The sequence below is a fragment of the Mustela lutreola genome, chromosome 2 (genome assembly GCF_030435805.1).
Source record: "Mustela lutreola isolate mMusLut2 chromosome 2, mMusLut2.pri, whole genome shotgun sequence".
Classification (NCBI taxonomy): Eukaryota; Metazoa; Chordata; class Mammalia; order Carnivora; family Mustelidae; genus Mustela; species Mustela lutreola.
Window position 1 is genome coordinate 23,341,072 of NC_081291.1, and position 27,279 is coordinate 23,368,350.

General features: G+C 44.8%; 1 protein-coding gene across 1 annotated transcript in view; it reads left to right on the plus strand.

Moving 5' to 3' along the window:
* Positions 1 to 27,279, plus strand: part of CACNA2D3 (calcium voltage-gated channel auxiliary subunit alpha2delta 3) — an 867,979-nt gene that overhangs the window by 154,264 nt on the left and 686,436 nt on the right. The gene's annotated exons all lie outside the window — the stretch shown is intronic.

Below are 27,279 nucleotides of genomic sequence, written 5' to 3' on the forward strand. Positions count from 1 at the left end.
AAATACAAATGTTGTTTATAACTAGCATGTGGGATATGAATGATTCTTATTAATATTTTTGCGTATGTTAATTTCCTGCTTTACCTGCTGTGAACACGTATTAGTTATTTAATAAAGACAAAAAAATTAATCGCCCCTACCATCAGTACACACATTTTTAAAAAGCAGCTGTAGGTATGATTAATATCCTCTACCTCAAATGGTGAAAGTGACATGCCCATATGTAAACACTGTCAGAATTTTGTCCCTTAAATATAACCGTTAAGGTGCCTTTTGCTTGAAACACATCTTTTTTCTTTTGGTTCCTTTTCTTATCCCTGAAAACTCAAACCACAGTTCATCAAAACCTCCTGTCCTTTTAGCCAGTGACGTTTTATGTCACTAAATGAGCTGAATCTGTAATCTTTTTTTAATGTATAGACTTGTCAAATCACTCAGTTGTACACCTGAAACTAATACAACATTGTATGTCAAGAATGCTTCAATGAATCCGTAATTTTTTTTTTTTAAGAGTAAACATAGCACACAATGAAATCAGGATGGAGCAGGTGGCTTTCTGTTACTTTTATTCACAGTGTATCCTATCTATGTGATTCGGCTTGTTGGTAGGTTTCTGACTTGTTGGTAGGTTTCTGACATTGACCAGAACCTAAATTATGATATGTCCCTGGAGCAGAGGATGTTTGGTGGAAATGGTTAACTCCAAGCAGTTTGTTGGACAGATTCATCATAATGTCGAGGAAAAGAGCATTGATTATTAATTAATTTGTTTGCTTAACTACTGAATGAATCCATGGTATGTGCAGGATGCTGGACTAGAAATTATAGAATAAAACACAATCCAGGAAGGGAGATAGCATGCAGATAATTTGTAAAGGAGAGTGATTATTGACCAAAAATTATTAAAAAATTAGTTTAATACAGAGGCCAGAGAAACAACCCTCATATAGGTGGGCAATTGACTTTCAACAAGGCTGCCATGATTTTTTTCAATGGAGGAAAAACAGTCTTTTCAACAAACAGTGCTGGGACCGCTGGATACTCATATTTGGAAGAATGAAGTTAGAACCTTGCCTCACACCAAATATAAAAACCTGACTCAAAATGGATCAAAGACCTAAATGGAAGTGCTAAAACTATAATACTCTTAGAAGAAAATGTAGGGCTAAATATTCATAACCTCATATTCTTCAATGGCTTCTTAGGTATGATATCCAAAAGAACAACAAAATAAAAAAATAGATAAGTTAGACTTCATTGTAATTAAAACCTTTTGTACATCAAAGAACATCATCAAGAAAGTGAAAAGACAACCCATAGAATGGGAGTATATATTTGCAAATCACGTATCTTATAAAGACCTTATATCTAGAATATATAAAGAAGTCTTAAAACTCAATAATATGAAGACAAATAACCCAATTAAAATGGACAAAGGATCTGAATAGATGTTTCTCAAAGAAGATACAAAAAATGGCAAATACATACATGAAAATGTTACATGAAATGATGCTCAAAATCTTGAGTCATTAGGAAAGCATAAATCAAAAGTACAGGGAGATACAACTTCACACCTATGAGGATGGCTAGAACCAAAATGTCAGATAATAAGTGTTGGTTAGGGTATAAGATGTCAGAATGTTCTTACATTGCTGGTGGGAATGTAAAATGGTGCCGCTGCTGTAGGAAACGGTGTGGTGTGTCCTCCAAAAGTTAAGCATAGCATTAACCATATGACCCATTGATTCCACTCCTTTGTAAATACCCAAAATAAATGAAAGAAGGGATTCAAATAGATATTTGTACACCAATGTTCATAAAAGGATTATTCACAATTGCCAAAATGTAGAAACAACCCAAATATTCATCAACAGATGAGTGGATAAAATGTGGCAAATACATACAATGGAATAGTATTTCACCTTAAAAAGGAATGACGTTTTGACACCTGCTACAATGTGGGTGAAGCTTGAAAACATTCTGCTGGGTCAAATAAGCCAGGTATAGAAGGACAAATACTGCATGATTTCACTTATGTGAAGTACCTGGTAAAAGCAAATTCATAGAGATTGAAAGTGGAGTAGAGTTTCTCGGGGAATGGAGGAGGTGGGAATGGGGCTTTATTGTTTAATGGGTATAGAGGTTCAGTTTGGGATGATAAAATATGCTGGAGATGGTTACTTCTGGATGATGGTCGCACAACATTATGAATGTACTCACTGCCCCTGAATGGTACCTTTAAAAATGGCTAAAACGAGGGACTCCTGGGTGGCTCAGTTGGTTGGGCATCTGCCTCTTGGTTTTGGCTCAGGTCATGATCTCAGGGATGTGAGATTGGGCCCTGAGTTGGGCACCACACTGGGTGTGGAGCCTGCCTGAGATGTGCTCTCTCTCTCTCTGCCCAGCCCCACCCCCACCCTGCTCCCTCTCTAAAAAAGAAAAAGTGGCTACAGTGTTAAATTTTATATTATGTTTATTTCACTACACACACACAAAGAATAACCTGTAAAATCTCATCTTAAGGTATGAGAGGAATTTTGAGTTTTCCAAGACAAATTTTTGTCCCAAATTCTCTCACTTTACTTAACACAGTTAATTTGTTAGTAATTATAAGAATTTTTGTTGTTAATTTTATTTTTCTAACAAAAGTGAACTGTTGTTATTAATGTGCTAACATTAAATTTTGTAATGCACTCAATGCATTAGTTTGTAAAAATGAGGCTTAAATAATCAGATATCCATATATAAAATGAATGAACCTCAACCTTCACATCTTTTGCAAAAATTAAGTAAAAATGGTTGGTACATCTAAGTGTAAAGTGTAAAATGATAAAAACTTTCAGAAGAAAACAGAGGAGGAAATCTTTGTAACTGTGGATTTGGAACAAAGGTGTTACACGTGACATCGAAACAGCCATAAGAAAAAAAAGAAATTGAAATTCATTAAAATTCAAACTTTTTTCTCTGTGAAAGTCACCATTAAGAGAGTGAAAAGACAAACCACAGATTGGGAAAAATATTTGCAATTCATGTGTATGACAGAAGACTTGTATCTAGAATATATAAAGAACTCTCAAAACTCAAGAATGAGAAAAAAAACCCCAGTAAAATTAGGCAAGATTTGAACAGACATTTCACCAGAGAAGCTATATAGAAGGCAGATAAGCATATGAAAAGGAGCTTAACATCTAAGTCCTGGGAGAAATGCAAGTTAATAACCCAGAGAGATATTACTCTACACTTGTGAGAAGGGCTGATATTCTCTCCCTCCCCTCCAAAGCCAAAACAGCAACCCTTGGGGCACCCTGGGTGGCTCAGTCAGTTAAGAGTCTGCCTTCAGCTGAGGTCATGATCTCAGGGTTTGGGGATGGAGCCCCACATCGGGCTCTCAGTGGGGAGCCTGTTCCCCCCACCCCTTCCTGCCTCTGCCCCTCCCCATTGCTCATTTTCTCTCTCTCAAATAAATAAATAAAATCTTTAAAAAAAAATAGCAAATCCTGATAACACAAATGTTGGAGATGATGCAGACCGAATGGGACTAACATACTTGGCTGGTGGGACTGTGAAATAGTGTGATCACTTTGGAAGACAGTGGGTCAGTTTCTTCTAAGTTAGGCATACATACGCCTGCCTTATGACCTAGCCATTCTATGCCTAGGCAGGTACTCAAGAGAAACAGAAACTTACATTCACATAAATATCTGTACCTGAGTGGTCATAGCAGCTTTATTATTATTTACTACTCATAATAGCCCCAGACTCTACAAGGTGGTGAGGACTGTGATGAGTCAGAAGAGTCAGGGTCCCCAGGGGTGCGTGGTCACACAGCGGGCTTCATCGAGTTTGGGTGCAAGGAGCCTTGTGTGGAGGGAGTGGTGCTCCAGGGTAGACCTGACTTGTAGGAGACAGCTGGGTGATGGGGGAGTGTGGTGCATGAACATTCCAGCTGTAGTCAGCTGGATAGGGCTCCGTGCCACCACCCCCCTTCCCTGCCCCGCCCTGAGGTTCAAGGAATTCCTAGGCTTTGGAACAAGAGGAAAGGGTTGAATGTGGCTGGAGCCCTGGTACAAGATAGTGTGATGATGGATGAGGGGGACATTGGCGGGGTTCAGGTGGAGGACGTCTCCTGGGCTGCCTCTGTGCAACCTTGGAGGGGCATGTGTTCTCAGGTGCACATTCCAGGGGCCCAAAGGCAGAAGGCCTGGACACAGCAAAGCTGGAAGGACCCTGGGGAGGTCCCTAAGGCACCGAGGCAGTGACATGGGTGTGAATGGGACTTGGCTTGTTTGGAATGGTTTAAAGGGAACACATCTCAGCAAAATCCAAGGGGAAGGTCAACCAGACCTTTTCCAGAAGATTGCTTTGGCTTTCTCCCTTCCCCTCCCCTTCTTTCTTGGCAGTTTCTCAGGAAGGTACAGTCCGTCTGGTTGCTTTCTCTTTTCTTCCCCTCAGCACCCCCCCACCAACACACCGACTCAGGTCTGTTGGAGAGGGAGTCTTACTAACAGAAGATGGATGGGTTTGGCCACAGGGCGTTCTGCATTTCCCAGGATAACATTTGTCTTTATTTTAAATCATCAAAACAGCATTTAAGGGAGAACAGGGATCTGTGCATGCTTTTATTCACCGTGTTTTCCAATTGCTGGCATTATTCTCTAATAACAGGATGTGTACATGATATGATGTAGAGGCCACTGGGCTGCAGAGCAGTCATTAGCTTTCCCTCGAAAATAAAAAGAGAGGCTGCCGTTTGAATAATGATCCCTGGCTGTTTTCTTTGTACATGGGCCATTTCCTTAATTAGGTTTCAAGCTTCATCTCTCTTGTTTTTAACTAAAAAGCCAAGTGAGGGAGAGACAAATTGCATTGTGGGGGAAAGGGACAGGAGTGCGTTTCACGCACAGCGAGGGGCAAAGGAGTAAACCGGGAGCTCAGCGGACACTCCGGCGGTCAGGCTGTCCCCGGCAGACCGGGGCTCCTATCTGGGTTTGATTCAGCATTTTTTTTGAGGTTGGGGGACCTTTGTGCCCATGCCGGGGAATACCTCCCCTGCTTCCTATCTAGAGTTTGGGATCCAAGTCTGAGAATTTGTCCCGAGGGTCACCTTTTTTCCTTCATTCTGCCTTGAAATGACCTTGAGAGAATATCTCACAGATGACCGCTTTAGGAATTGAACAGCCTGCGTTCAAATGATGCTCCACTGTGACCCAGCTCTGTGACCGGGGTATTCCTCATAGCCCCAGGTAAAATGTGGTAATGATAGTCACCACTTCATAGGGTTGTTCTGGGATGAAACTGCTGGCTTTTTTTTTTTTTTTTTTTTTTTTTAAGATTTTATTTATTTGACAGACAAAGATCACAAGTAGGCAGAGAGGCAGGCAGAGAGAGAGAGGAGGAAATGGGCTCCCTGCTGAGCAGAGAGCTCGATCCCAGGACCCTGTGATCATGAACCGAGCCAAAGGCAGAGGCTTTAACCCACTGGGCCAACCAGGCGCCCGAAACTACAGGCTTCTTAAGGAAAGCGCTTAGAAGGTGCCTGGGGCAGTTAAGCTAAGGGCTGGTGCTCCTGCTTCATTATTATTGCTATTATTATTAGCCTCTGCAAGAGTCCTAGCCAAGGCTTGAGGACAGATGCAGATTGCTATTTCATCACCCCATCGGCAGTGCGGGGAAAGGAGTCCGCACGTCAGAGCCGCAAATTACAGAGAACACGGACAGCCTCATTTATTCCCCCTCCCCCGAGTGTTGTGTTTTCTCACCTGTTGTTCCGAGCTCCTGGAGATGCTGAAAATGCTGTCATAGTTTGAATCCGTTGAATATGCTAGGATGTAACGTTGAAGTTAGCACCACTAAACAGTGTTCCTGATCAATGTAGGCAGGAGTTCCTCTTTATTCCCTCAACGAGGCTCCCCTCTCGCCCCCTTTCCCACGGTTCCATGCATGGGGAATAGGGAGATGCAATCCGCGGTCTCTTTCCTTTAGAACTCAGATTGGGGTCCGTGAACTGATAGCTGTCAGCCTTGCCTGGGGACTTGTTAGAAATGCAGAGTCTCTAGCCCCACCCTTGATCTGAATCAGAACCCCCATGTTAACCAAACCCCCTGGGAGGTTCATGTGCATATTAAAATGCGTCAAGTGCTGTGATATTTTGCTTTCATTGGGAAGATGGACCAGTAAATCAAAATACAAGTACCAGTGAGGAAGACTAAAGTCTGGTCCTGGGGGACAAGGGCACTTGCTATCGGTAGTGACCCTGATGAGGGTGTTGACTGAGAAATAGGAGTTGGGTGGGAGAGAGAGGGAGGAGGGGAAATAGAGGAGGGAGGGGCCTCTAAAAGAAAAAAATGGGGTGTACAAAGCCGGTGATGGCGAGATCATAGCACCTGACAACCCTTTTCTCAATTTGGTATTTATCTTTCCCCAGATCCTTTTTCAGCGCTCACACAGGGCATATGTCTGGGTCATGGGAAATAATTTTTGAAGAATGCAGAAGTGCTTTGATTCCCTGGGAATGAGAAAGAAAGAATATGGGTGGGCTTTGGAGTCCTGCATCTAGGTCCGGATCCACACTCTGCCTCTTGTGGGAAGAAACTTGGGCCAAATAATAGCCTCTGCAAGTCTTTGAGTCTTCACTTGTGACATGTAGCTTTGGATACTGCCTGGTTTGTTGGGAAAACTTGGTTTGTAATAAGAATCATGAAGTTCATGATTCTTGACCTTCAGGTATGTGGTTTCCTTTTATTTATTCATTTATTTTTTAGGTTAGTGCTTTATATCTGAAACTTAATAAAGGTGGGGAGGGGAACATGCACTGGCTTTCCTGTTCTGGGGCCATGGAGAGCTACTCTTCATTCATTCATCTGCAAGGAGAGTTTTTGCCCAAGTAAGTACTTTACCATGGATACACTCTACATGGGTATATCCTGTTTTCAGAGCTCATTTTCACTTCTTGTTTTTGGTTGATAGTCCAGTTTTTTTCCTTTTGCTTTCCTTTTTGTGGTTAATTTTAGGTAGCCCACCACCATATTTAATAAAAGATGAATAGGTTAAAGGAGGCTCGGTGATGACCAGACAATGGAAGAGCTCAACAGACATTCAGTTAAGGAGTGAGGCCACAGAATGCAAAACGAATGCAGGAAAAGGCAGATAAATTCAGGGCTCGTTTATTAAGTACAATTCACCTTGAATTCAGAAAAGAGAACTTTTTCAGTAAAGGATAAGTGACAAGATTTAAAAAGATTCCCCCAGGGAAAGAGGATTAACAAAGGAGACATTATACAATGAAATAGAAGTGAATTAACAAATCGATTTTTTTGTTAAGGGTTAGAAGACACAAGATTTATTTGGAAGATAAATATTTGGTAATTGAAGCCGGCAAGTATTTTGTTGCTGGTTTTTACCCAGGGAAGCTTTCCCTGCGGTGAAAATCTCATGGCTGATGAGCGCAGAGTGGGGTAGAGACTGTAAAAAGGATCCTGGACTCTCTTGTTCTCATTATTTGTCTCTACGTTTCAGATACATTTTTTCCCCCTCCTTTAGTGAATCAGAGGATTTCTCTTCTAATCAAAGGAGTTAGTTTAAAACTTACTGAGAATAATCCAGAACCAGAAACTTAAATCATATTTTTAACAGAGGTGGTTCTTTGACGAAGGGCTTTGTATTAGATTTTTGTTCATTTCTCCGTGCACTTCCCCTGAATTCCATGAAAGCGTTGCTGTGGGTTGCAGAGAAGCGTCCCGAGACCCATCTTGCCTGTTGACAGCAGAACATGGCAGTTTACCTGATGGAGGTTTTATAGAATGTGATGCCCTGTCGCCCGGTGATGGACTTGATATAGGAGATGCCACCGGCAATCTCTGCCACGTGGCCCGTTCTCTGTAACGGCCCTTGCGTGCCTCCCCATCTCTGACCCTTGCACAGAATGTTGGGTTGGATTGCTTGACTCATTAATTCACAAAGGATTATTGATTTTCTGATGATCTATAGCTTCTTCGCCTTCAGGGTACAGAGAGGGGGCGGAGGTTGTTTGGAGGTTGTTAGAAGACAAAAGTGACTGTGTGCACCAGCCCCTGACTTCATTCCAGTCCCCTACCATTATCCTTGATTCATGCTCCTTTCCCCCCTCGTTCTGCTAATGGAAGGAATGGATCTCTGATTGCATATTTGGCTTTCGACTATGCTGTTTACAGGGTACCCGTACTACCAATCCTGTTATTGTTACCAGTTCTTATTTTTTAAATTTTTTAATTTTTTAAAAAGATTTTATTTATTTGACAGAGAGAGAGATCACAATTAGGCAGAGAGGCAGGCAGAGAGAAGGGGGGAAACAGGCTGCCCGTTGAGCAGAGAGCCCGATGCAGGGCTCCATCCCAGGACCCTGAGACCATGACCTGAGCTGAACGCAGAGGCTTAACCCACTGAGACATCCAAGCGCCCACCAGTTCTTATTTTTGATGGCCCATTGGGTGAATTGGTCTCTTTAACGTAAGTTGCAGTTATTGGTGGTCAGAGACAGGAAAAGGGAAAATAAGACATATTTTAAAAAGATGGATTATAATTGTAGACCTAATAATCAATGCAGATATTATACAGATATAGTAATTTTTATAGGAAATTACTACATATGACAGCAGCGCCCTCCCTCCTCCCCTCCCCTCCATACACAGCTTTGCCTTCTGTGGTTTCAATTATCCGTGGTCAACCGTAGTTTGGGAGTAGACACTCCTCCGCCTGACATTTTGTCGGAAGGTCAGTAACCTAATGCTACGTCACGATGCCTGTATCACTCACCTCACTTCATCTCATCATGTAGGCATTTTAATCTCATATCATGAAAACCAAGTGCAGCCCAAGAGGGATATTTTGAGAGAGACCACACCCACATAACTTGTTATAGTATGTTATTACGATTGTTCTATTTTGTTATTATTTTGTTAATTTCTTACCGTGCTTAACTTCTAAAGTTTATCATAGGTAGGTATGTGTAGGAAGAAAAAAACATAGTATATAGTATTCGTAGGGTTTGACGCTATCTGTGGTTTGGTTTCAGACACCCCTTGTGGATAAGGGGTGACCGTTGTATTGAAGTTGCAAAGATACTGCATATGTTAGCTTGGGATTTTCAAACAAAACTTGGTCATTGGACCAATTGAAACAATCCTAATTTCCTTTACTTGTTCTAGTTTTCTTTGCTCCCAGAATGGATCCCTCTTTACCGTACCATGAAACACAGTGTGCATATGGACACGGACAGACACACACAGACACAGACATTCCAGGTCTTGGGGAGAAGGGAAGAGAAGAGTGATTCCCATGGAACCATATCTGTTGGATCAAACCTTGTTTGGAAAAGATGAGTCATAGGACTCAAGCAGACATATGTCTCCCACCTGACCGCTGTTTAAGATTCCTTTTGTAGATCGGACATACATTACAGAGTACGTAATTTAAGAGAAGAAAATACTTTCCTAAAGTTGAACTTGAGAAGCCTGTGGAACAAATCTACACACAACTAGAGTAGTTCGTATTGTACTTTGTCACTGTTTTGATACCTGGTCTATCATGTAAGGTTAGCATTGACATCTGACTGCACAAGCTCAGGTTTCCCGAAAGCCCTTAGTGTTCCAGTCAGTTTTATACCAAACCTCTTTACTTGAACAGCAGAACCGGTAAACTCTTTCAGTCAAGGCTTCTAGCCTTATAATTTCTCTGCCGAGAACAGTTCCAGCAGCTCTCAGGTGCAGTAAAATTGATGAACGGCCCCCAGAAAGTGAAATCTCTATATGAGAGCTGGGGAATGGAGATACGGACATGGTTGGCATGGTTCTAGGAGTCTGTTTTAAGAACAACTTTTGCTTGTGGAGAGGATTCTCCACCCCATCTCTCTGATGTCGGGAAGGTGGCGTTTTCAGCAGAACGTGCTTCCCGGAACATCACTAAACTTCTATGGAGAAAGTTCTGAAGAGTGTCGAGTACGGAAAGGAGACAGCACTTGGTGGATCTTCTAATTCTCCATGTTGAGTTTCGTTTTTCCGGGCTGTTTGCCAAGAGCATTGCTCAGGCTGAGCATGCACTCTTCACCCACATACGTATTCTCCCACTCACCAGGACCATCTAATAATTGCAAATGCTTAAAATGAGACTGGCGTTCACAAAGTCTAATGAGCTATGAGGAAACTATGTCCACGTACCAGTGGCTATCCGGGTGGATGGCCTCCCGTGGCTCATCTCCATGACCTCATCCTATCTTGCCTGTCCTCCCTTCCTTCACCCATTTCCCTTGTCTTCCTCCTCATCCAGTTGTACATAGAGGCATTTGCTTGGGCTTTGTCCTGGGTTTGGGTTTCTCTCCTCTCCTTTGTCCTGCCTGCCGTTCCTGTGAGTGAGCTCACTCATTCCTGTGCTGTCTTTTTTCATGGTTCCCCCTAGCTTAGGGTGTGGGGACATGCCATTCTCTTTGCCTGCTGGTTTCTCCTCTTCAGTTCCCCCTCCCCTCTTAACATGATCATTCCTTACCTCCCCCCCCCCCCCCATTCTCACAGTGGTTCCTCAGAGAAGTCTTTTCTCTCAGGCTCATTTTGGTCTCCCTTGTTGGATGCTAGTTGTTGAGGTGTATAATGACACGTGTGCTCTATACTTTTATCCGATGAGTATCTCCCCGAAAGACTCTTAGCTCTGCGGGGGAGGGAGGGGATGTCACTTCTGCTCTTTAGAATGGTCCCACCATTTAGCACAGTACCTGGCACATAGTATTTCCTAAATATTTAAGACAATCTGTAGTTATTGTTTAGTAGCTTAATAGTCTTTTCCTGGCAATGTCACGATCTGGTTGAAAGCATTGTTTTTCTTCTAATGATACTGGATTTCCTAATGGATGCTGCTTCGTTGGCTTGTTTCCTGAAAAGAAATGGATTTCAAATTCCTTATTCTACTGAAGACTTACTTATGTGAAATCTCTCATTGGGCACCATCTTCAAAACCCTGGTTTTCGTGGCAGAGTGTGTTCACGTATATGCAACTGTGCTATGGAATGTGTTGCTGAGTCTGTGCAGTTTGGTGGCCCTTCTGAAGTTTCACATTGGGATGTTCACACCTAGGGTCTTGGCTCCTGGACCCTCAGGAAGCCTAGTGCAGAGGACATGCTCAGCTGTTGTTAGCTGCTAACATGATTGAGTAGGCGGTTGGCTTGGGCTGAAAAGTCAGCTCTTCTGCTGTCAACCTCAGCGGTGAATTCAGGTTCTCCACCCCAGGAATCCAGGCACTCCTGGTCCTATTTCCACCATTCATGGTCCTCATCATAAGAGCCTATCTAAGGGCAGTTCCCTTCAAGAAGCCTTGGCCTAGTAGCTTACCTGTCTCTGGAGGTTGCGTGCAGCTCACTTGTTTTTTGGTGGGCCGGTCCTGTGCCTACACGGGGCCATAACGTGGTGAGACCAGTGGCTTCCCTAGAGCTAGTGCTGTCCCAGGGGCCATGAGGGCACTGACAGGGTAGAGCAGAGAAGACAGTGCTGTACTGGGCCCTGTAGCAGTCAGACCAGAAGGGGTACAGTCAGAGGGTGCAGGCTGCAACCTTGAGGAGGAACAGGGACACACAGGGGGTTAAGAGGAGTCATTGTTCCCTGAGAGATCACAGGGAGTATATTTACCCTGAAAAAACAGGTGTGACCCAGGCAGCAGGTGATGCCAAGCCCTGCTTTAAAGACTATACAGAAAGAAGCCCCTACCATGGTCATAGCAACCTCATGAGGTCATTGGTATTATCAACCCCGCATTTCTCAGATGAAGAGACTGAAGCAGGGGATAGCTGTGACATCTTCTCCAAGGGCCCCTGGAGAGGAAGTGGAGAGGAAGTGGTGGACTTGGGATTCCCATCCAGGCAGTCCGTGGTCTTACCCCTATGCTGTATGGTCTCCCCATCTCTCTTACCATACGTCAAGCCAGGATGAGACTTGGTTTGTATGGCACAACTGGGTTCCAAGGGCAGCCGTGTACAGAGGGGCCAAGAGAGTTCAAGTTGAGTGTGTTTTCTGTTGCTTGGCCCTACCCAGCCATGAGGTTGCAGGAGCCTCCCTGGAAGGGTCTAGGGACCCCTTGTCCAGATGGGCAGAAGTTCCCCTTTTGGAGGGAGATTGGGCTTGATGGTCATTAGGATTTGTGTTGTATGCATTCAGTATTGAAAACAATTCTCTAACCCAGGCCTTAGCAACATCTGCACATGGACGTATTTGTCTGGATAATCCTTTGTCGTAGGGGCGATTCTGTACTTTGTAGGATGTTTAGTGGCATCCTAGTTGTACCACTGGATACTAGGAGCAGCCTCCTCCTCCAACCTGCTTTTATTTTGTGAAAACCCAAAACGTCTCCAGACGCTACTAGATGTTCCTGGGGAGACATTGAGAACCACTGCTCTAAACGTACCTCTCCTCTTTTGTGGCAGGCCTGTATTGTGTTATTTTGACCACATCCACCCCAAGGGCTGCAGGGTAACCTGGTGAGGGCCCTGGGGTTATCAGACCCTTGAACACTCCCCTTCTTTATTTGGGTGGTCCAAAGGATGAACTGTTTTGTGTTTAAGCCTCCTGAAGGAATAATGAGAAGATATATCCTGTTGTCATCTATAGAATGATCTCACTGTGATTAGAAAGAAACAGTTATAATTTTACATTTTAAAAAAAAGCTGTGCGGATATAAATCATGGTATTTGGGGGAAGTGGGATTAAGGGTTTTCTTTTTGTTGTTATTTTCTGTTTGCTTCTATCTATGTTCTCATAGTTCTTCCGACAGTGAGAACATTTTGCTTTCATAATAAGAAAAATTCTCATTTTACTAGAACTTGGGTTCTGGAGCCAGCCTTCCTAGACTTGAATCCATCCTTACCTACTTTCTCTTCTTCACCATCTCAGACCTTGCTTCTTCCTGTTTTAAAAGCAGCATCGCATAACAAATTTAGAAAACTGGAAAAATTGAACCCAAATTCTACCATACCCCAGCTATGGTCTTAAGAATTTTTTGGTGACCCCACCCACTGTCTTTTGCTTTGGGTTTTGACATAGCTTTAGTTATAGACTTAACACACTTCACTTAGCATTATTTTTTTTTAAAGATTTTATTTATTTATTTGACAGAGAGAGATCACAAGTAGGCAGAGAGGCAGGCAGAGAAAGAGAGAGAGGGGGAAGCAGGCTCCCTGCTGAGCAGAGAGCCTGATGAGAGGCTCGTTTCCAGGACCCTGAGACCATGACCGGAGCCGAAGGCAGAAGCTTTAACCCACTGAGCCACCCAGGCGCCCCCACTTAGCATTATTTGATGAGCAGATTTCTCTGATGGCAGACAATGGGTGAACCATTTTTTGATATGGACATCTAGTAGCTGTGGGGAAAGCTGGGCTTGTTCAGTGGGTTGTTTAATTTATGTCTCAAGTGTAGCCTTCTGAGTTAGTCCTATTTCTCTTTGCATGTTATGAGGCATTTATTATACTTTTATGTCAGTGATTACTAAATTTCTTTGAACTCGACACTTTATATATTTTTAATCACACAAATAATACATGAATGTATGGTCTTTGTGAAGAATTCTAATAACCCAGTGGTATAAAGTGGAGAAAATGATGATGCCCGTCAATTCTGCTCTAACACCATGGCCTGAGATAAATATTTTTTCCAGTTTAGTGTTTACCGTTCCCTGAAACATTTGAGAAATCATCGTTTATTGACAGAGCACCCAGAGAAACTCATCAACTACGAGCTTCACTTACACAGACAGCAGGACCATCTGGGAGAATTAATTATTGCAGGAAATGTCTGCAATGTGATGTATATGTTTAATATAGAGAAATCTTACATTGGATTGTGAATGTGTGTTGGTGACTGGACGGTCCACGGGACAGAAACTAGCAGTCAACAGGCAGATGCCCTTCACCCTCCATACATCGGCTAACATTTTCTGGGACCTCTTGCTATTCTTGGGGAGTGTGTAGGGACGCTGAACCTGTGTCCATGCGTTGGGAAGAGCACAGGGGGCTCTGAACCAAGGTGGGAAGAAGAGACCTCTTTTGTTCTTACTAACCTCTAACCGTAATGTATGACTTTATCTTAGAAATGTAGGTAACAAGCCACAATGGCGGCTGTGACTTTGTCACTGCCGGAAAGCACAGATATCTTCATATCGTACCAGAGCTGATACAGGCAGCTCCTGGCCGCGGGCACTCAGGCCTTGGCACTGGGCATGTGGCGGCTACAGACTCACTACGAGATCTTGCCCTTCCGTGAGCCCATGAAGAAAGACTGACATTACCGCATCACAAATTTATGTCGTAGACATTTTGAAAACTGAATTTCAGTATAACTGGTTTCTTTTCCTGTGTGTTTTCTTTTCTCTTTGAAAGGTCTCCTTCCAGAGCACCTGGGCGGCTCAGTTGGTTAAGTGTCTGTCTTTGGCTCAGGTCATGATGCCGGGGTCCTGGGATTGAGTCCCATGGTGGGCTCCCTGCTCAGCGGGGAACTTCCTTTCCCTCTCCCTCTGCTCCTTCCTTCCCTTCCTCTTTTCTCTCTCTCTCTGTCTCAAGTAAATAAATAAATAAAAATATTTTTTAAAAAAAGTATCATTCTGAGAAGGGGTCAGTGGGATTCACCAGATGCCAGAGTAGTGCCCCCAACCACCCCAAATCCCCATCTTAAAGGCGCTTCATAGCATGTTGATAAGAATAACATGGATGTATTGGTTAATTTCCTTATATTTTCCTATGTACATATTAGGAGGAAAAATACTGGTAGCATAGTGATTTTGTGTGTATGAGAGAGAGCGAGAGGGAAAGAAAGAGAAAGAAGGAGGGTGTGTGTGTGTGTGTGTGTGTGAGAGAGAGAGAGAGAGAGAGAGAGAAACGGAAACCTTAGTTAACATTCCCTAGGACACTAGAATTCTTCAAACCACCACAGAAAAAACCCTATTTCGGGAATAATGTGTGGGCTTCTCTCCGCCTGTCTAGATTCCTCAGTTTTAGGGCTTTATCTCCATGCCTAGCAACCCCGAATGCCCGAGGAACCCAGTGCTTCTGCCTGTACGTCAGTGGCGGGGGGGGGGGGGGGGGCTGTCTGTCGGGGAAGCCGGCATCAGGGGACCCAAACGGTGAGGAGGACCCTGGCTCTGTCCACCCTGGCTGGGATGCTGGGACGATAGGAGGTGAACGTCTGTCCCTTATTGGCCCAGGCTAGCGGCCGCCCTCTTGGTGCCTCGCACTCATATTATAGTAAAGATCGTAGCAGCGCCTGCTTTAGGAGTTAGTGGCAGATGCCAGGAAACCGTCCACACCCTCCAGCACATCTCTGCCTGCGGGAGAGGGGAGCCCTGTTCTTCTGTCTTGGGCTCCTCATGTGAAAGTGTATGAGGAAGATGTTGAGATATGGTTGGTATCTGGGTCCCAGAGTGTTCAAAGAAGCAGGCTCAGCGACAGATTTCATATGAAACATAGATTGCTGGCACCTCTTAACACATGGAAGGTTGGGGGCTCACTGGCTGCCCCTCACCCCACAAAGATCAGCAGCAGTGGAAAAGTAGCCACCATTGAAGGATGGGACAGAAGCTCTGCTCTTTGCCAAAGGCTCCAGCCCAGCTTCATTCCCTTACTGGGGACAACCCACCTAGCCTCGGGAAGCGTTTGAGTTAGAACATTTCTAAGTTCCCATCGGATTCTAACAGCATGAGCTGAAAGATTCTGGGGAGGAGTGCTCTATGCTGGGCTTGGGGAATTATGTCAGGAAATCTCTGGATTCTGCAGTGAGGGGTCGCTGAACCCCTGAAGGCTCCGATTCTGCTTTGCATCTCAGCATCGGGGCAGCTCTGCTCTAACACCTTCATTTTTGGACACTGTTTATGGTGGATAAAATGGGGTGTCCCCTGCTGCAACCTCCTGCAGCTCCTCTGGGCACACATGAGGCAAGAGGATGTTTGCAGAGAGGATGCCGGTGCTGTGGACTGTTTTCTTGTAGCTTCTGAGGTCGGCATCCGGTAACAGAATCTCCGCACCCCCTCCCTTTGTACAGAGGAGACTGAGTTTTCAGCTCTTCCTTTGAGTAGGACGGAGAGCAGGTTCATACTATTGGCCATGGTCCCACCGCAGTTCTCCACGATTCCCCCAGGAAAAGCTAGGGTCCAGCTGCTCTGTAAACCAGGACCTCTCTGTTCAGCTTGGGATGGATGGAGTTAAAGTTCTATTCAGCTGCAGGGTTACCTAACCTTCATTGCAGCTTCTGGCTCTGTAGGTACAGAAACCACTTGAGTTGCTGCAAATACTATTAGCTCTAAGCTTGTTACGGATCTAGCAGACTCATTCATCGATTCCTTCGATTTCCAGGACATCTTGGATATGGAATTAAAGAGACTTTAGTTAAGCCAATTAACTTTTGTGGCGCCTGGGCAACTCATAGGCATGCTGGAGAAGGTCACTGATGTTACTCAAATAGCAGTTTTATTTGAGTGGGGATTAAGGAAATCGGACAGAAGGTCTAAGAATTGTTTATCATGGGTTCCTTTCTGGGTTGCATATCTTGGCCTTTAACATCCGAGCCTGACCGTAATTACACACACAAGTGATTGGATCGTATGATCCTTTCTGTAGCTGGTGACTTGATTGTCCTAGCTCTAAATTATCCATCTTGTAGATGCTTCCCGGCCAAAATTTTAATCGAAGGTTTTCCTCTACCTACAGCTTATCAAGCTTTTCAACTGAAGTGTGGCGGTGAAGAGTATAGACTCCAAGGCCATGCTGTCTGGGTTCGAGTCCCAGCTCTGGGACAGCAGCACAGACAGCTCGCAGGTCCTGGATGATTTCCGTCTCCATTGGCACAGTGTGGCCTTAGAGCCTGGACATGGCTCCCCAGCCTCCTGTTCCCTTTCCTGCGCCCTGGTGTGTTGGGTTGGGCCCAGCGGCTCGCGCGGGTTCCTGGAATGTGGGCAGAGTGGCAGCATGCCACTTCCAGGCTGAGGAAGCAGGTGTGTCTTCTCCTCGCCCTCACTCCCCACCGGCTTGCTGAATGCAGAAGCCTCCAAGGCCCGAGGGAGAGCAGAATCACGTGATGGGACGATCCTGGGTCCCTGAATCACCATGTGGAAGGCTGCAGGCGAGGATGGGGCCGCTGTAGAAATGAGGAATAAAGGTCTATTGCGTGAGACCGCTGAGACGTGGGGATATTTTTGTTATAGTGGCTACTGCTCCCATGATGAATAAAATAATCAGTACCAAGTACTGGTAGTGTAACCCTGGGTAACTTGGCTAATCTCTCTGTGCTTCAGTCCCTAACCTGTAGAATGGGAGGAAACAGTATCTCTCTGACCCAAACTTAAGTGCTGGTTATTATTAAAAATAAATTATATAATAATAATAATAATTAGTAATAAAATTATTTTTATTGTCATTGTTGCTATTCCCTTGGATCCTTGGGGAGCAAGACGGGTGAATTATTTTACATTGGAACAGCAGAAAAATGTGTTTGGAAAGAGTAGGCTGGAGAAAATAATCTATTTCAAGTCATCCGGGCTTTGTAAAGTAATGTTTTATTATTTGCAGTTTGGCTGTGTTTAAATTTGCTGGTGTATATAAAATGCACTCGTAAATGCATACAATGCACAACACATGTGGACCTGTAGTCATTATTTTGGCTTTTAGTGTTGTGAGGATGTAGGTACAGCATAAAAATGTACATTTCAGAGCCTCAGATCCCATGCAGTAATCCAGAAAATACCCAAGAGTTGGATTTTTTTTTTTTATTAGAAGCCTCAAAATCATTTGGTTTTGTTCAGTAGGAAGATGACTCCCTGTTTTAAAGCAGTATAGAATGTCACCACGTTTGGGCAAGGATGGTTGTATCAACAGCTGGTTTTGTAGCTTGCCTCTGTCTGAACTCCCCTCGTGTAAAACAGGAAATCGAATGCAACACTCACACTCAGTTTTATCTCCAGAGCTAAAATGTATCAGTAACATTTGTCCAGTTGACTGTGTTGAACAGTAAAAGCTTATGAGACTTAGCAAGGTTAGAAAAAAAAAAAAAGGCAGATAGACAGTAAAACAGGGAGAGGAGAGATATCTATCTTTCAATTCAGGACCTGACAATACAAGAGTACTGGAAATCTCTGAGAGACCACCCACCGCCAAGCCAGCTGCCCTGAAGGGTAGGTCCCTGGAACACTGTGATTTAGGAGGGCACTCCAGAAAGCAAGTGGGGAATAAGGATGCTAGGGCCATAAGGGCCAGGGGGCCCCGGTAACTCTCATTGTAGTGCTCCTTCGAGGTGAGGACCAGAAGGCACCTGGAAAAGTCATTTAGACCAGACCACGACCTCCATCTCCCAGCTGGAGGATCTTAGTAATATTTTGAGCAAACTCTGCTCCCTTTAGTGGTGACCCGTATCCATGCTTTTCTCCCCATGGAGCAAGAACTGCTTACAGGTGGTTGTCCAGGTCCCACAGGTGGTGTCCACGTGCCGCAGCCCTGCAGAGGTTGGAGCCCAGCTGCTTCCTCCCCACCGTCTGTTTGTTCTTTGGGTTGTAACGTGGTACCTCATCTTTTCTCCTTCGTTCCTTCCTCCCTGGGGTCTCTACTTCTCCTGCAAATTGTTTCTTATTCTGATGGCTTTGACAGAGAAGAACTGCATTCCATAAAGTTTTTCCCCACCTACCTAGATCTGGAAGAGCACCGGATGAATTGTGGGTGGTTTTTGGACCTTGGAGACCCTTGATTGGAATTACCTGTGTGAAGCAGAATTATTTGTACAAAATGGCACTTTTCATTTTCAAATAGAAAAGTATTCCTCTGTGACCTACAGTGCTGTGCATTCAGTTAGGTTCGTTGTTATGGTTAAGAAGAAGCGTTCCTAACATCAGCTTAAAGGATTTGGAAGTATATTTACTTAGAAACATAATTGCTTTGGAGTGTTGTATTTTGAAGTGACACTTCTGTATGCAATAATTGAGTCGAGAGGAATACTAAGTGCATTTATGTCATAATAAGAAAATGACACTGCCTATAAGAAGAGAATCCAAAAATTGTAGATGATTAGTTTTTACTGCAACACCTTTAGTGCCATATCTAAAAACTGTCATTTCTACTGTGTAAATAGAGACTTCTAGCATCCGGTTCCTGCCAGCAGAGAGCCATTCCCCAAAGAGTTACTGTTGAAGACCCCTCAGTGCCTTGGGAATGTATTTGAAAAATACCATTGCCTAGAGCACCATTCAGGGCTAGTTCATCAGTTAGACTGTGAACGTTGGTTCAGAGTATCTTCTGGTTGAGGCAAGAGAATGACCATTCTCAGATGTTATAGAACAAATGTCAGAATTTATGACCACCTCCGCCAACACCATCACCATTTGGGAGGGCACTATGCCTTATCCAGCATTCTGCTGGGTACTTTACACACTTGACCCCCTTGGATCATCCTAAGCACACTGTGAGGTCTGATGTCATCCCGTTTACTGATGCAGGAAAGGAGGCTGAAGGAAGCTGAGCAGCTTGTCACATAGCTCGTGAGTGGTGACGCTTGAACTTAGTGTGCCTAGCTGAGAAGTCCCTGCTCTTAGCACATTACCAAGCTGCCTAGCAAATGGAATGCCTGTTGTTGATCTTCCTGTATCTTGAACCCCAGCCAGTGATTCTAAGCCAAGCAGGATGCTGCTACCAGGTTCCAAATCAGTAGTATTCCAGCAAAATCCATGGGGTTTCTTTCCCTCCCATCCCATCGTGGTCAACCACCTCTGCTAGGAATGAGACAGAGCAGGAACTGCATTACCTTCTCCCCGTTGGAGGGGTATCTCATGAGTTTACACATGTCTAAAGAGACTCTCCCCTCCCCTTCTATCCCTTCTCCCCATCCTACTCTTGTTCCCACTGTCCACCAAGCCTTGATCACAGATGCCCTGCCTCTGTTCATCAGCCACCTTGTGATGGTTCATGACTGTCTCGGGAGATTAATAGCATATTTCATAGACTTCATCTCCCAGGAGGCAGGGAATTATACGTGGTGTACAGTCATCCCCTTTTCTTCACCCCTTGGCAAATTCATTGTTTTATATCCTTCCCTGGAACCTTTTACCTCCCTGGTGACTGTGATGTCCTTCCTGTTCCTGGCCAAGTTTTCACTGTTTATAGGACTGTTGATTTGCTCATAACTCCTAGTCCTCAACCCTCCCTACTCAAGGAGAAATATATGTCTGTACTTTATAGACTGTTACGCACTCAATAGAAGACACACAATGCCTTCCCACAGATGGCAGATGTGATCAACCTGCACGGCACACAGGTGTGACCTTGGAAGGAGAACTATGCAGAATGGCCAGGTGGGATATCAGGGCTCAAGTTTAGATAGAGATGATCCAGGCATCTCTGTTCCAACTTGCTTATTACCTATTTTTAACAAAATGGACCACAAATTGGCTTCTGTCTACCCCCAGGGAATACACGTGTTTGCCAATAGTTCTCTGTTCCCTCCACCCGCCTGGCACATGTAAGCTATTTCCAAATATTTGTTGGATGAATGAAAATAGCAGTGAGTTCAATTTAGTTTCTGTGTGTGTGTGTCTGTGTGTGTGTGTGATCCTTATTTAATGATGGGTTTAATGAGTTCAGCTTCTGTATTGTGGCTCCTTCAGAGCTAGAAGGAATGAGAATAAGATTGAAAATTGAACCTTAAAGTAGGAACATGAAGTATCTTAAGCTCTTATGTGAACGAACCACCTTTCAGGTTCTGAGCTGCACCTGTCTCCAGAGTTTCCTAGGGACAGGGTTTATTGCAGGGATCGGGGTCAGGGGGTTTCTAGGGAAGTGCTGGAGGCTTAGGAGAGGGATGGGGAAGCAAGCTGATTTCTCACCATTTCTCTCACATCATGGGCATTGAGGCAGGCTCCCTGGATTCTACTTGGGGATGGGCAGGTCTTTGCTTTGCCATCTCCTCCCCTGGACCTTCTGTCAGTCTTCATCTAGTGATTTAATGATGCTGAATCTAGAGATGTAATTTCAGGTTTTGCTGAGAAAATTTGGCCAAGAGACCATGTTCAGATGCAGCAGCTCTTTGGCTATGGGTAATGCCTGCATTCGTCTTCAGTGGGAGGCACTTTGTTCCTGCTGTAGCCACAGAGGTCCTCGGAGCCTCTCTCCCATGTTTGGCTTTTATCCCAATTAACTGAGATTGGCCAGAAGTCTCCGGACCCGAGTCCCCTCTTTAGGATCTGCTCCAGGTGACTCACTTCTAGATACGTAGTCCTCACGTAGGGAAAAAAAATGACCCAAATGTATGAACAGCATTAAGTGTTCTGACAGTGAAGTAGTGCTCTTCTCTTCCTGGTGTTTGTGTGAAATGATCTGGCAAAAGAGACGCTGCAGAAATAATGCATTTCTGTGTCTCCCTTCTCAAATGATGAATGTTCTTGGCTCATCATAAGATTTCTTGCCAAATGCTGATTCTGCTAACAGAAGGGATGGAAGCTTCAGATGTTCTCTTATGACAGAGGGAGGAAAAAGTCCCCAGCTTGCCCTCCTTCTGTGTTATGAATGCAGGGAGGTGTTCTTGGGAAGGGCTGTGCTCTGCCTCCACCCTGGTCTGGGCTGTGGGGCTCCAGTCTCTCTCTGGCCACTCCTTTGAGCCCAGGGGCAGCCCAGAGGCTGGGCACAGCCAACTGAAGTGTACCGGTGTCCTCAGCCAACCTGTTGGAATTAGTCTCTTACATTAAGAGCTTCAGTTCGGGAAGGGTTAGCACGAACATACAGCACTCACTAGAATCCTCCGTGGCAGAAGGGCCAAGAGGGAAACCCCAGAGCTTGAGGATTTGGAGCGGGCATTCCGTGCAGGCTCTGGGCTGGGGCTTTCACAGATGGTCCTTCTTCCACCCCCCACTCCCCAGGCCCTGGAAGAGGGCCTCGTGATCCCTGGTGCTCTGACTCACAAAACTGAGGCCCCAGAGGTTCAGTGACATGGCCACCCAGCTGGCCAGCCCAGACTGCTGTGGTGTCCTCCTGTCAGCCCTCTCGATGTCTTCCAGGGAGCCCCAGAAGGGCTCTGACCCTTGTGGCCTCCCCACTGTGTCATCTCCCGAATCCTGACCACTCGGGCCCCTCAGCAACTTTTCTCCATCCGGTCTTCTTCCCTCCTACCCTTTCTGCACACCGAGGTTTCTCTAAAAGCACACGTGGGATTACCGAGTCCCTCGCACCCCTGAACCCTTCCGTGGCTCTGACTGTTGCCTAGCTCCATACCCCACCCACCTACCCAAATCAGGAGAAGGTCCAAAAATCTTACTCCTAACCCACTCCCTGATGGCCTGGCCCGCTAACTTCTTTGGCCTCGGCTCTCAGCAGAGTCCCTACCTTGGGCATCTGCGCACCAGTGAAGTGGAACAGGGGGTAGTTCCTTGAGCCCCAGCCAGCCTCTTATCCCTGCACCTCTGTCCCTGCTCTTCCCTCTGCCTGGCATGTTCCCTGTTTTGTCTCTCCCCTTCCCAAGCCTGTCATCCGTTTAAGGGTCCAGGAAGCAGGGAGGCACTGTCTTGACCACCCCATCAGGGCACTTACCATGATGCTGTATCTTCTCAGCCCGTTCACTTATAAGAACACTCCTGACCAACAGACCACCAGCTTTCTTTAACTTTGCTTGTGCCTAGTACCTTGCCTGGTAGAGAGGAGACACAGTGTAGAAGTGGCACGTGCCGGGGACGGGATTCAAATCCCGACTGGCCTGACTCTTTCATGAGGTGCTGCGGTATCGCCTGCATGTCCTTTCTTCTGCCTTTCTTTCTGTGTTTACGGGGGCCTGCTGATTCCTTCCTGACTTCTTTTCCTGGTTGAAGGGCTGCTGCTGTTTTATGAAGCAGAGAAAATTGCTAGTACAGTCCTGGAAGCCTTAGGAAAGAAAGCGCCACTGCCTACCCAGCAGTGGGGGGAGGCAAATCCTGAGGGAAGAAGCCTGTGGGGTGATTTGCCTCCAGGTCTTTCTTGGTACCTTGGAGAACAAAAGACATTTTGTAGCTCAAACACAGCCAGGGAGTGATTTATAATTAAGGCTCCACATCTCCTTTCAGAGTGGGCTTGCTCTTTTCGGTCTGGGTGTTTTTATTCTCAGGAGCTATGTTTGCTCCTCTGAGGCCAGGCTTCAAGCCCAGCCCCTCAGTGGCCCTCGGAGGGACAGAGTCCCCTGCTGCGACGTCCGATGTGCCCCAGCTGTGGGAGCAGCTGCCGCACTCCTTGAACAGGTGCTGTCTCTGGCTTTTGGTAATTGACTCTCTTGGTGAGTCCAAGCCACTGTTGGGGACAAGAACAAGAAGACGGGTCATGAAGGCAGTGAAATGGGTCCTCTGAAACAAATTTGCAAATGTTTGGACTGTAGGTCCCTTACCCCCTGCCCCTGAGTTCAAAAAACGTAGCGATTAGAAGTCAGACCTCAATGGTTTTAAAGCTCACTCTAACCATTTGACTTCCAACTACTGTCTAAAACCTCTCTATGCCTCAGTTTCCCGTCTGCAATTTGGGGATAATACCTAACTCTTGGGATGGCTGTGGCTGTAAGGATTAGACAAATTAATACATGAAAAGCTTCCGGCACCGTGCTGAGCCCATGGTACACGGAGGACTCGTTTTACTGACTTCCTCAGGCTCTGCTAATGAAGACATGCTGCTTAATTACACAGATTCTAATTGAGACCGCATTTCCCTAAAGAAATCTGTTTATTAGGTGCCCATATGCTATTCGCACATAACTACAACTTTTATATTTTCTAATTTCCAAAATAGTATGTTCATTGTAAAAATTAGGAAATACAGGTAAACACAGAAAGAAAGAGAAAAATCCTTGGCGATCATATGGCCAGCTGTGAACATTTGGCATATGTTCCTTCTAGCTTGGTGTTCCTGGGTATGGGTGTATACAGCAGATGAGTAATTTAAAACAAAAAGTTACGGACTACTATCTGTAACATATTGTAACATACTGTGTGTGCACACTTCTTAGGTTCTTTTACACAATTTGGGATGGCTTTGTGGAATTCTGTTGTACCATTGTAGCTTCCTTTATCTGGTTGCTGGAGGTTTAAAAAAAAAATTGCTTGGGTTTTTTTTTTTTTTTCTTTTAGATTTTTTATTTTATTTTTTTAAATTTATTTGACAGACAGAGATCACAAGTAGGCAGAGAGGCAGGCAGAGAGAGAGAGAGGAAGGGAAGCAGGCTCCCCGCTGAGCAGGGAGCCCAATGCGGGGCTCAATCCCAGTACCCTGAGATCATGACCTGAGCCCAAGGCAGAGGCTTAACCCACTGAGCCACCCAGGCACCCCAAATTGCTTGGTTTTGTACACTAGGCACCCCAAATTGCTTGGTTTTGTACACTAGGCACATTTTTAAAGGTTCTGGGTGGCTTTGACCATCCCAAGCCATTAAGGGCTTGCATTTGACCAATGGCTATCTCTGTTCCTCAATTTCTTGATTCCAGCAAAGTGTAACATTTCCTGGTAAGAGTAAGGCATTAAGCTGTTCGACCCCATTCCTAGAGGCATTAACACATTTTGAAAAGCAGGATGATTTTTGCTTATGGGATAACTTCCCCTGGGTGGGGAGAAAGTAGTACAGGCTTGGCTCATTGGCAAAGGAGGACCCATTGACACACGTCCTGGGGGAGAGGATTTCGGCTGGCAGAGGACTAGAACTGGTGAATGGTTACATTTGTCCCAGATCTGGGATTCCTAGCTTGGCAAGGAGGTTTGTATTGAGATTCTGATTAGCTAGGTCACCAGGCACAAGTAGGCCTGGGAGACCAGCCCTCTGTCAAGTCACTGGCTCATTTTCACCGAGGAGACTCATAGGAAGACAGGCTGCAGGGAGATCTCACTGAAACCTTGGGGGATGGTTATAGTGAAATAAATGGATTCCTTTCTAGAGGAAAAATACAGGCAAGAACAGATATGACCAGAATACTGGGGCCCTATCTAGAAACCAGAAGATTCAGGTAAAGGCTAATTGTGAAATGCATTTTATTTTTCTTTATTTTACGCCTCTAGATCACCTTTCATTACAGAATTACTTAAGACAGATACTTATTATATTGACTCTGTAAATATTAGACAGGCAAATTTGTTTTGTTTTATTCACTTCTTGAACTTGGTAGTTTGGTTAGTGAATCTGCCTTGGGTATAGGCTGGCCTCAGCTGCTGGCTTTTGGAACACATCTGGCAGGCAGCAGAGAACCCCCAGGATTTTTGGCTCCAAAGACATTGGCTTGCATTCGAACTTAGGGAACATTTCCAGTGATTGTCCTTGAAGTTTTATTCACACGCCAGAGGACGCTGTTAGCTTGAGCTATGGTTGGTCTGGCTAGAGCTCCACATCTCAAGCCCACCCAGTCAACCTCTCAAGGGGTAGATAGGTCACCATTATGGGTCCCAGAATAATGTAGCCGCGTCCCTACTTTCACCCTCCTAATACTGTAGCATTGAAATGGTTTTGCAGCGAGCCTCATTCAGAGAAGTCCTGTGACTGTCTGCTGTGGGCTGCTGGGTGAGCACAAGGACATGTCCTTGTCTCCAGGCCACACAAGCTACAGGGCCAGGAGAGAAGAGCACAGGGCGTCCTGGAGTGTCATTTACAACCAATAGTTCATTGACAATGTAGAGCAGCTCGGACTGTCCTACGAATAATGTAGCAGATGTCTGTCTTGGTCCAGACTCAGGCAGCCTAGAATAACATTTTGTATATTTCCTTAGGCTCACCTTAATTCTCAGAAATACCAAGTCCTCAGGCCTGACGTTTCAGCCGGAGGCCCCGATGCCCAGTCTGGGAGTCCCTTCCTGCCCTTCTCACATCTGCTCTGTCAGTGCCGGGCTCTGAGAGCTCTAGGCAGAATGCCCTCAGCCTTTCATTAGCGACACAAATGTAAGGGATTTCTGTCAACACTGAAAGTATTCAAACTCCACTTGGAAGGTATTTACTAATAAACAGTATTTCTTTCCCATGGGAACACAACTAAATCCTTAGTTAACCCACACTTTTGGGTCTCAGGATTCCTTCACACTCTTACAAAATACTGAGGACCCCCCAAGGGCTTCTGCTCATGGGGGTTGCATCTACTGACATTTGCCGTGTTAGAAATTAAAATGCAAATGTTTAAAAATTAATTCAGGCATAAAAACATGGTTATCATAAATAGGTGCTTTATGAAAAATAACTGTATTTTCCAAATAAACAAACAGAAAAAGTGGAGTGACACTTTTTTTTTGGGTGGGGGGGGCAGTCTTTTTAATGGTTAAAGAGAAGACAGGTGGATCCTCGTATCTGCTTCTGTGTTAAGTCTGTTAGGATTTTTTGAAATCTAGGAAGAAAATCTGGTTTCATGTAGAGATGCTGTTAGGGTTAGGGAACCCTCAGCGGATCATGGGGCACTTTGAGAACTGCTGGTGAAACGAGATATGTCACTAGCTAGATAAGTCACTAGGGTGTGGTGGGTTTTAAATGAAAGATTGGCTTGGAGAATTTGAGTAAATTATGGGTCAGATCAGTCTCTTATGAACAGATGAGCCTGTTATGGTATATACAAAGTATTTGTTTTTACGGTTTTTGTACTTACTGTACATTCTCTTTTCTGTGAGCTCATTGAGGGTTCATAGGAGGTCCTCAAAGAGCATTTAGTGGTTTGAAGTGAAACATTAAAATCCATAGCAAGGACTCTCTCATTATAAAATGTTTATGAGGGGCGCCTGGGTGGCTCAGTGGGTTAAGCCGCTGCCTTCGGCTCAGGTCATGATCTCAGGGTCCTGGGATCGAGTCCCGCATCGGGCTCTCTGCTCAGCAGGGAGCCTGCTTCCCTCTCTCTCTCTGCCTGCCTCTCCGACTACTTGTGATTTCTCTCTGTCAAATAAATAAATAAAAATCTTAAAAAAAAAAAAAAAAAAAAAAAAAAATAAAATGTTTATGAGATGCTCTGCCATATGACTTTCTTCAGTATCCATTCCACCGTATGAGTTGGCAAACTTTTTCTATAAAAGAAAGTAAATATTTTAGTCTTTGTGGGTTATCCAGTCTCTGTTGTGACTACTAAACTTATTGAATATATAAACAAATGGGTGTGGTTTTGTCCCAATAAAACTTTATTTATAAAAATAGGTGATGGATTGAATTTGGCCCAAGGATTATAGATTGCCTACTCCTGCTATAATTTTACATTATAGTCATAGCATTTAAACTAATTTTCCCTAAGTCCCCAGTGATTGGCCATGAAAAAATTAAGTTAGTGATGTTCAAGGAGAACCCCCCCCCCACA